Source organism: Myotis lucifugus, unplaced genomic scaffold, assembly GCF_000147115.1.
Source record: "Myotis lucifugus unplaced genomic scaffold, Myoluc2.0 scaffold_707, whole genome shotgun sequence".
NCBI lineage: Eukaryota > Metazoa > Chordata > Mammalia > Chiroptera > Vespertilionidae > Myotis > Myotis lucifugus.
In genome coordinates this window covers 1-8,769 of record NW_005871755.1, presented here as the reverse complement: position 1 = coordinate 8,769, position 8,769 = coordinate 1, and positions in this window count along the sequence as shown.

Here is an 8,769-nt window from a genome sequence, read left to right as displayed (position 1 = left end):
TCCCAGGACGCCCGCCAGCGGGTGGTGGCATCTCCTGCCCCGAACCCCGAGCACCTGGAAGTCCTCCTCTTCTGGGCCTCAGTGGAGGAGGCCACGTGGACAACTCCCTCTAAACGGATCCTCCTACTGAGAACGCTGAGAGAACGGAGGTATTGTTAGAAAGACAGGCCCACAGGGGAAGAAGGAAGGTGCGCGGGAAACCAGTGCCTGCGTGAGTCCAGGGTCGTCTACGTACCGACTCCAGAGCTGCCCCGATGCAGGCGGTGACAGGAGGGAGGAAAATCTAGAAGCTCGGAGCGCGCGGAGAGCACCCTGTCCTGACCGGTCCCCATCCCGAGGGCCGCCTTCGAGTCGGCAGTGGGTTGTGGGTAAAAGCTCTGTTCTAGCTCATGAAGGAGTAAACTTTTTAGGGGCGTCTTTCAATGTTCCTGTTGAGGGATTTCAGTGGCTGCTTCTAGCATTGTCGGAAGATAAACTTTTTTCCTCTTTTGGCTGTGGAGCAGCTCTTGCTGATAGTAAATAACTACTTAAAACACGGAGATCCTTTTTCCTTTTTGTAGCTTTCGACCACTTTGAAAGGCAGTGGTTTCTAAATTTCAATGATACGCCAAGCGTTTCAGAAAATGAGTTCCAAAGGGGATTGATTTTATCTGCAAGGCTCTCATCCCGCAGACAGGATATTGGCTGCGCTGGGCAGGATGGATGTGACGCTGAACGAAGCATCGCGGTCCCCGTCCTGGGGGAGCGCGTCGCCTCCGCAGGCCCATTCATTAGCTGGGAGCGTCTGGGGGTGAGACGGCGCCAAGAGAGAAGACACAGGAAATAAAAGCCTCCTTCCTCTCTGAAAGGCTCCTCCCCGGCTCCTCCTCGGCTTCTCCTCACTGGCTCTCTCCGTCCGCCCCTTTTCCTAGTTGGTCATCGGCTCATATGAGGATCTCAGGACTTCCCATGATCGATCGCTAATCACATCCAGGGGGAAAAAGTAGGTTTACAGTTGTTCATTTGGAAAATAATACAATAATTAATAAGTCATCCAAGAATAAATCTGCGTTTTGCGTTCCCACAGCTGTAAGCCTGCCTTTGCCCGCCGGGTGGTCACACATCAGAGTGAAAGTGCACCCACAGTCCCACTGGCCTGGTCCCCCGAGAGGCTGCTCACGCGCTGTGAGGGGCTGGTGTGGCCTCACCTGAATCCTGTGCATTTGAACTGTGCACGTTCCCAGGGCCTCAGGCAGGGGTGTCTCAGCGTGGGAGGCCAAAGGTCTGCCATGGACTCGGGGCCCCTGCCTCCCCGGACGGCGCTCCTCCTGTCTCCGGTCTCGCGTGCTTGCGCCCCGGCAGGGCCACGCCGTTACGTGGCAGACAACCGTTTCCACTTCAGGCGAGAAAAACAGAAATGGTTTCATCTGAGAATTATATCGTAAAATCGAGTTCTAAGTACCTCTTCTTAAACATTGAGATCATTATTGATGAAGTGATTATAAATCGTTCTTAGAAACGTGAACAAAGCCGTTTTTATCTCATTAAAACTCAGGATGGAATTTGTATAGAGAATGAGGGCTTATTTCAGGGAGGTTTCTTGTAGGTGACAAAGGGACATTTGGAGCTTTTGCGTACCTTTGAAGCTTTGAAATTCATTAAGGCTCTGAAGAGCCATCACTGTGCCTATGAAAGTTGTGCGTCTAGAGATGTATCACCCAAAAGTAAGGGGCACATCAGAGAGATGCAGATTAATAGGACAATGAGGTGTCACCTCACACCCGCCAGAATGGCTCCCATCAACAAAATCCACAGATGCTGGGAGGATGTGGAGAAAAGGGAGCCCTCGTGCACTGCTGGTGGGAATGCAGACTGGGGCAGCCCCTGTGGAGAACAGTATGGAGTTTCCTCAAAAAATTAAAAATGGAACCGCCATTTGACACAGTGATCTCACTTCTAGGAATATATACATATACACACACACACACACACACACACGTATATATATATATATATATATATATGATTCTGAAATACCAATTATAAAAAAATATATGCGCCCCTATGTTCATAGCATTATTTACAAGAGCTAAGATCTGGAAACAGCCCAAGTGCCCACCAGTAGATGAGTGGATAAAAAAGCTGTGGTACATCTACACGAAGTAAAAAAGAAGGATCTCTTACCCTTTGAGACAGCATGGAGGGACCTAGAGAGTATCATGCTAAGTGAAATGAGCCAGTCAGAGAAAGACAAGTGTCACATGACATCACTTACATGTGAAATCTAATGAACAACATAAACTGATGAACAAAATAGATCCAGAGACATGGAAGCATGCAACAGACTGACGGATTTCAGAGAGAAGGGGATGGGGGGTGGGAAAGATAACCAAGGAATAGATATATATATCCATCCATCCCATGGACAGACAATAATGTGGTGAAGACCTGGGGAGGGGGCGGGAGCCAGGGGGAGGGGTCAATGGGGAAAAAGGGGGACATCTGCAATACTTTCAACAATAAAGATAAATTTTTTAAAAAAGTTAGGGACAGACAGCCTCAGCAGGTGGCTACAGTGGCGAAGGGATCGTGGGAAATGAAGTCCAGTGAGCTGGCATTTGAATTAGGGGTGGAGGCAGTTAGAGCAGGAGGAGGCAGGGTGGGCTGGACATGGCGGGAGGCCCTACTCCACCCCCAGGCCCAGTGGTGCGAGGGGTGTGGCGCTCGGGGCTGCGGAAAGCCAGGTTTCCCAGGGAGGGAGATGAAGAAAAGGCTGCCAATCGGGCTGCGGTCCCAAAGGCACAGCGTGGTTCAGGGTGTAGAATTGATGGGGGCGCAGCGAGGCGGGAGGCAGGCCAGGCTGCCTGGGGACCTGCGTGCAGGAGATGAGGGATGACTTGAGATTTGGGACTTTGCCCCAAAACAGGGGGCAAGGCAGTGATATACTGTCAAGTGTTCAATGACTGGCTTTCGGCAAGGAAAAGCAGCGTTTGGTAAATACTCCTCCCAAGGCATGTTTCTGCTACCACCATGACGTTACACGTAAGGAGTTAGCCAGAAAAGCACAAAATGGGCTCATCTGAGCCCAAAGGAGCTGGCTCAGGCCTCGCTGGAGTGAGAGCATCTGTGGATTCACCCAGGCGGACCCGTGGGCAAGACTGAGTGGTAGGAGACGAGGGAGCACGTCGTCCCTCCTGACCCCGTGGTAGAGACACAGCGACCTCAGTGGTCTTAGCTTGGGGACCAGATTCAAACAGGCCCGGGTTGGACGGGACCCCGAGGCCACGGCTGGCCGGTCACCGCCGTCGACTTGACCGTGACCGAAGCAGCTCTGGTGGAAACCCGGCGGCTGTCTCACTCACAGAGCCTGGGGGGGGGGGTGCTCCCCGGAACACACACGAGAGGACTGCACCTCCACCGGCAGTGGCAAGAGACCCGACCCAAACGTGGGCGAGGGGTTCGGTAGGTGTTGCTCCAGAGAAGAGGTGCGCGTGGCCACCGAGCACCTGGAAGATGCTCCCCGCTTCAGTCGCCAGGGAAACGCAGATCGAACCCGCACCGCGAGGCCACTCCACACCCACGAGAAGGGCTGCCACTAAAGATAAACAAACATGACAGATGCTGGTGAGGCTCGGGGACACGGGAGCCTCTTGCCGCCAGCGAGGATGGGAAATGGGCGGCGACCGTGGGAAGCAGGTTGGTGGGTCCTCGGATGTTAAACAACGACCGAGGGACCAGCAGTTCCGGCCTTGGGTCTGTGCCCGAGAGGACTGAGCAGAGACGTACGCAGGCGCTCGCACCCCGTGTTCACAGCAGCACATTCCCACCGCGGAGTGGGAGCAGCCCAGTGCGTCCCCGTAAGCAAGTTTAGTCTATAAATTGGGCCCGTGAGAGGTCGGCGTGGTGACTCGTGTGGTAGATCCATGGTAACAACAGACTGTCGTACGAGTTCTGTGCAGGTTCTCTCTCTCTCTCTCTCTCAGAATATACCATCCCGGACCCGCCCTTCCTGTGTGCGGTGAGGTGATGACATGGCCTGGGGTCGCCCGTCTCAGGGCCCCGGCGGGTCTCCCTCGGGCTCGGCGCTGCCTGGCACCGCGCGTCCCCATCAGCGGGGACACCTTCAGTTCAGTCTCCCGCCCATGGTTTCCGTGCTTTTTCCGACCTGAGTCAGCCCTTCTCTCCTCCGTGGCCGTGACCTTGCAGCGTGAGGCAAGCAGCAGAGCTAGCACCGCCTCCCTCTTCCTTCCTCGCGGCTTTACGGCCAGAAGGTTCCTTCTGCTGTGGGTTGAGCAGCCGCGGCCTCGGCTTCCTGGATCAGGCTGAGAGCGTTGCCTTTCACTTACAGGAAGCGCTTCCCGCTCCTCCCGTCCCGCCCTGCTGTCCGCTCACTGCTCGGCACCAGGGGGCCATCTGTCAGTACAATAGGGTCACCCGGACACAAGCCTGCACGCGTGGCGGCTGTCTGTCTGGTAGGGACACGGCGGCCGTGGCTGACGGGCAGGGTGTCTGCAGCGTGGGGACGCTGGACAGGGGCGAGCCGTGTTCCAGGCAGGACGCAGCAGGGCGGTGCGAGATTTCTTCACGCTGCTCGGAATGGCTCACTGTTGAAAACTGACGAATTGTTTATTTCTGGAATTTTCCGTTTACTATTTTCGGATTGTGGGTCCGAGAACCCACTGAAACCGTAGAAAACGAAGCCGTGGGTAAGGGGAGATGCTGTCATCGTTTGCAGACTTTTAAAGCACCTGCCTGCCAGGCCTCCCAGTGAAGATCATGGTGCTGGAAATTATACCTCAGGATCTGTAAAAAGGCGTTAAATTTCATCACGACTCTGTGAGGTAATAGGCAGCATAGACATGCTTATACCCACTTCACAGATGAGACAGTCGAGGCACCAGAAAACAAGGCTGTGGCCCCGAGGTGCACGTACACGCAGAGCTGAGACACAGCCTCGTCTTCCGCCTCCAGCTCGGTCTCAGCAACGCCTCCCGCTGGTGGCAGGGGCAGTGCTAGGGATGCGCACAGTGACCCCAGGAGGGAAGGGGCGCCCTTGGGATGGAGCTGTCCTGGCCCCGCACGGCTGTCTGAATCGGGAGCATCGCCAAGGCAGTGTCCCCACCAAGGCACCAGGTGTGCTGCGGCCGTCCAGGGACGTTGCCCCCGCACCCGCCGCCGCCCGCCATGTTCCCTTTTCCTTTGGTGAGAATTCTTTCCCACATCAGCTGCACAGTAGGTCCCCAACCACATTACACTCCAGCCTGCTCTCTCCTCTCAAGACAGGAGAGGAGCAGAAATCAGCATCTGGATTTATAAACTAAGCAGCAAATTTTCTTGGGCGGGAGATTCTGGACAAGGTACTACCTGACTGGATGGATAGATGGTGGTCACAGAGTGAGCTGATTGAATGAATGGACGTTGGTCACAGAGTGAGCTGAATGAATGAATGGATGTCGGTTGCAGAGTGAGCTGAATGAATGAATGGATGTCGGTTGCAGAGTGAGCTGAATGAATGAATGGATGTTGGTCACAGAGTGAGCTGAATGAATGAATGGATGTCGGTTGCAGAGTGAGCTGAATGAATGAATGGATGTCGGTTGCAGAGTGAGCTGAATGAATGAATGGATGTCCGTGGCAGAGTGAGCCGAATGAATGAATGGATGTTGGTTGCAGAGTGAGCTGAATGAATGAATGGATGTTGGTTGCAGAGTGAGCTGAATGAATGAATAGATGTCGGTTGCAGAGTGAGCTGAATGAATGAATGGATGAATGGATGTTGGTTACAGAGTGAGCTGAATGAATGAATGGATGTTGGTCGCAGTCTTCTGATGGGTCATGCTTGTTGCATGTGTCTGGCTCCTCCGGGAGAGGGTGGGGTGCCAGCGTAGGGCGTGGTATTGTTTTGTTCTCTGATGATTTCCCAGTACCTGGGACAGGACCCAGCATGTCCTCTTGCCAAATATTTGCTTAATAACCAGATGATTGATTGTGCCTTTTATCTGGAAGGTAAACATGCCTCTTTGAACTCTGTTAAAAAACAATTTCAGACAGACGGAAAAGCAGATCGGGAGGTGTGGGGGGAGGACGGGGGGGGGGTTCCCACATGCCCGCTGGAGTCTGTGTAGGAAAGTACCACAAACTGGATGCTTAAAACCATAGAAACTTATTGTCTCGTGGTCGGAGGCCAGAAAGGCAAACCCAGGTGCTGGGAGGCCCACGCTTCCTCTGACCCCTGCAGGGATCCTCCTGCCCCTCCCGCACCCCCCGTGCCGCTGGCTTGCTGCCACCATTCGCCATTTCTCGCTTTGCAGCGACGACACTCCCATCTGTGTTATCATCACAGGAGTCTCTTCATGCGCCACCTTCTAAAAGCCCAGCCCACTGCACGTGACCCCGTCTTCACACGACATCTGCACGGCCTGTTCCCAGCGACGGCCACGGTCTGAAATACCGAGTGTCGGGGCCCCCGTGGTCTTGTTTGTCCGTTTTGTTTTGAAGGGTGAGGGCAGGAGGCCCAAGTCCACCCAGAGGAGGAGTCTGGAGAGAAAGAAAATGATTAGAGAAAAGAGGGAATGACAGGTACCCCTGGAGCTCTGGTGAGGTCAGCCCCGGGCCGCCCACCCCAACAAAGCCAATATTGCAAACAAGTGCCTCATGGGACATGTTTTAGTTTCCAAGTGCATATAAAACGTATGTTTACACTGTACTGGCGTCTGTTAAGTGTTCAGTAGCCTTATGTCTAAGAAGCAATGTATATAACTTAATTAAAGACACTTTATAGCCCAAACATGCTAACCGTCATCTGAGCCTTCAGCGAGCTGGGCACTTTTTGTTGGTGGAGGGTCTTGCCTTCCGTTTGTAAAAAGCACGATATCTGCGGAGCTCAGGAAAGTGGGGTGCAGTAAAAGGAGGGGTGATGTAGATGACGACGACAGATAACCCGCCAGGAATGAATAATCTCCAGTGTGTAGGCACCAAACAACAGAGCCCTGGCCTGCACGGAGCAGAAGCTGCTAGAGCGAGAGGAGACACACAGCAGCCACCATTGCAGCCGTGGGCCTGGCACCCCACCCCGTCTCAGCAGCTCCAGGGCCTCCAGACAGAACCTCAGCGATGGCTCGGGAAGGCGGAGCAGCGCGCTCAGCCAAGAGAGGCCATGAGCAGGCGGAACTCTGCACCCGCAGGAGCCGGGTAACACTCCTCTCCGGCTCCCGGAACATTCCCGAAGGCGGGCGCGCTCCGGCTGCTGCGCTGACCTCCACAAACCAAAGGAACGGACATCAGGCAGAATCTTCTCGGACCTTAATGGGACCCAGTGAAAAACAAACAACAGAAAGACAGCAGAGACCTCTTCAAACACTTGGGAATCCAACAACATACGTCTCAATGCTCGTTGGATCAAAAAGGAAAACTCAAGGGGATTTTTGACAATCCGGAGAAGGGAATGGAAATAAAACACAGCCTATCAGAATGTGGGGATGCAGCGAGAGTCGGTCTGAGAGGGAATGTTATCGTGTGTAAGAAGGTGTGTCACATTAGAGAAGGGGAGGCGTCTCATCATTAAACCAAACCCCACCTCAAGGAACTACAAACAGAAGAGCAAAATATGCCCAAAGGAAATCGAAGGAAGGGACTGATCGTTATACAAGCAGAAATTAATGAAATTGGAAATAGAAAACTGTCAAAAACCCAGCTCCTTGAAAAGATCAAATTGAAAAACCTGCAGCAAGACTGACAGTGAAGACTGAAAAGACACAAACCACCAGTGCCCGGGGTGACGGTGTCATTCCGGATCCTGCGGACGTCGGGATGGTGATAAGGAGCCGTGTGGCCCAGTCTGCACAGACACTGGATCCCTGTTCCTCGGGAAGGAAGTTCCACCAGAACTCGACCAAGATGGATGAGTAACCTGGACAGTTCAATAGCCATTAAGGAAATGGAATTTGTAATTACAATGTTCCTGAGAGAAATTTCCCTGCCGTTTCCAATGTCACTGCGTCTAAAGTGAGTTTCCATGGAGAATTTAACAAAACTCTTAAAGAATAAACACCCCTTTTCACAGTCTCCTCCAAAGAAATGAAGAGGAGCGAATACTTTCCAATTCACTCTATAAGGATGATATTACTTTTATATTAAAACCAGATAAAGACAATACAAAAAAATAGAAAACTATAGACCAATATCTCTCATACACTGTTACAAAAAAAATCAATAAAATATTAGCAAGTCAATTTCAACAAAGCATAAAAAGAATTATATATCATGACTCAGTAGGATTCCTCCAGTTATCAAAGACTGATTCAATTCAGCAATCTCCCAAATGGTTCAATTTGATAATCACCCCAAACTGAAAAAAGCCCAGATGTCCGTGGTCTGGATGGATAACCAGACTGCGGTGCCCCGCGATGCCGCCTGGGACTCAGCATAAAGAGGGAGGAGCCACTGGGGCCACAGCGGCCTGGGTGCATGTGGAAGGCGTTAAGGTTTAAGAAGGCCGACCCCACAGGGTGCGCTGTCTACTAGTGACGGAATGCTACTGAGATGCGCCTTTCCAGGGGTGGAGACAGGCTAGACTCCGTGGGCAAACTTCCGCCCACGGGGCCGGATCCGGCCCGTTTGAAATGAATAAAACTAAAAAAAAAAAAGACCGTACCCTTTTATGTAATGATGTTTACTTTGAATTTATATTAGTTCACACAAACACTCCATCCATGCTTTTGTTCCGGCCCTCCGGTCCAGTTTAAGAACCCATTGTGGCCCTCAGAGTCAAAAAGTTTGCCCACCCTGGAG